General features: G+C 27.0%; 1 long non-coding RNA gene across 1 annotated transcript; it reads left to right on the top strand.

Annotated features, from left to right (window-relative positions):
• Nucleotides 1-1,564, top strand: LOC107884109. The gene is made up of 3 exons (XR_001679720.2): nucleotides 1-489; nucleotides 814-971; nucleotides 1,428-1,564. It is a non-coding gene; the product is annotated as an uncharacterized LOC107884109 (long non-coding RNA).
• The last annotated feature ends 293 nt before the right edge of the window (nucleotides 1,565-1,857 follow it).

Below are 1,857 nucleotides of genomic sequence, written 5' to 3'. Positions count from 1 at the left end.
TTTTCATCGGATGCATCGAGAATTCGACAATTTTCCCGTATAAAATTATAAGAGTGCGTACACATTCGAGTAAACTTACATGATTTAATAAAAACCCTTGGGCCAACGGATTGTGTGTGTGTGTGGAAACTTGTATGTACAACGTAAATTTCTACTATATTATAGCGTGGACGCGGCTTTATATATTTTTTAGTTTTTAAAGATAATTGCAGTTGACGCAGTCAGGAGCTGTGCGGGGATTCAAATCGTTGAAATATGGATACGCCATCTGACAAAAATATTTTTAATACAGTGAATACAGATTAATGTGATCACATTGGTTCAAACCATTTTGATTCTATTAACTATTTGATTTCATAAGGCATCTTTTTTTAAATATAGTACTTGGATTGGGATTTTCATTTTTGATTTCAATAAATGGTTGTTTCTATAAACCAGTGATCACATTGAGCGGAACCTACTGTAACTTGAATTTTCTAACTGATTGTAGTACGTATTTCCTTCTTTGTTAATTTCCATATTACGCACTATTCACTAATTCATAATAAAAGTATTGAGCAATACTCTTTCTTTGTACCACTACTGTTATGCAAAAATATATATTTTATAAATTAATATTGATTGTATCATTGTTTACATTATCTATTTACGTCAATATAACATTATAATAATATATATTGACCGTTGTAGGCTGTGGTAAATATTGTTATATTGTGAGGATCTTCACAAACTAAAGTTTATATTTTATAAAAAACATAACGCAATCACTTTTATGGAAAATATGTTTAATGTAAATTATTGTTTTTTATGTAGGTGCGTATAGGAACGATCACTTATACGAAGGAACAATCAAATACACTGTCTAACTTTGATCCAGTTCAGTTATTGTCAATAGCTACCATTTAAATTAAGCAAGTGATCCATGAATCTTGGAAGTTATTCAAGATTAAAATTGTTGATAATAAAATATGGTGGGTACTATGGCTTAAATATACAAGGTTATTGCAATAGTACCCTCATCCAGACAGCAATTTTTTGTTTAATAATATTATTATAACATTATTATAATATATTAATGTGATAAAATTATGTAGTGCACTACATAATTTTATCACTTTAAGAAATTAAAATGGCCGCGTGAGGGGACAACCTATACTGGCTATAATATGATATAATATACTAAGCTATGGACTCTACCCTAACACTGCCATTTTATTTTTGTTTGATAATAATATAGGGTCTATAATAGGCTATGTGCAATAACCTTGTATATTTAGGCTATGGTGGGTACATAGTATACACATAATATTTCTATACCACTAATTTGTTTAATTTTAAAGTAATTAAGTAGTTTAATTTGAATTTATAATTCCTATCATTTGTTTTATTAAAGACTATAGTTCTAAGTAAATATATTTCTGTTACAGTTAATTTTTAACAGGCGTGGTCCAAGCAAAGTGGATAATATGTTTATATGTTGTTTACCCAAGGCGCTATAGATAAAATTAAACATTAAAAAGCCATACAATTTCAAACTTTTTTATTATATCCCTGTCAAATTGTTTTAGAGGTTAACTTAAAAAAAAAATGTTTTATTATAATTTCTTGTTGGTTTATGCAATTAGAATTTTAATTTTAACTTATTAGTTATTATGATGAACTGATTTTGTAATTAATAAAAAAAAAAAAAACTAATCTTGTTTTCACAGCCTCACTTTTGAATGCAAAAGTACTGTAATGTGATAAAATAATTGTTTGGTAATACAAATGTAATTTTATAAAATATATTTAATTTAAAACTTTTTGAATGTAATTTGCCTAACACTGTTTACTATACTATATTTCTATATGTATTGG

This window comes from Acyrthosiphon pisum, chromosome X, assembly GCF_005508785.2.
Source record: "Acyrthosiphon pisum isolate AL4f chromosome X, pea_aphid_22Mar2018_4r6ur, whole genome shotgun sequence".
In the NCBI taxonomy this organism is placed as follows: Eukaryota; Metazoa; Arthropoda; class Insecta; order Hemiptera; family Aphididae; genus Acyrthosiphon; species Acyrthosiphon pisum.
The sequence above is the reverse complement of the archived record's forward strand: the minus strand, read 5'-3'. Positions and strand labels throughout refer to the sequence as shown.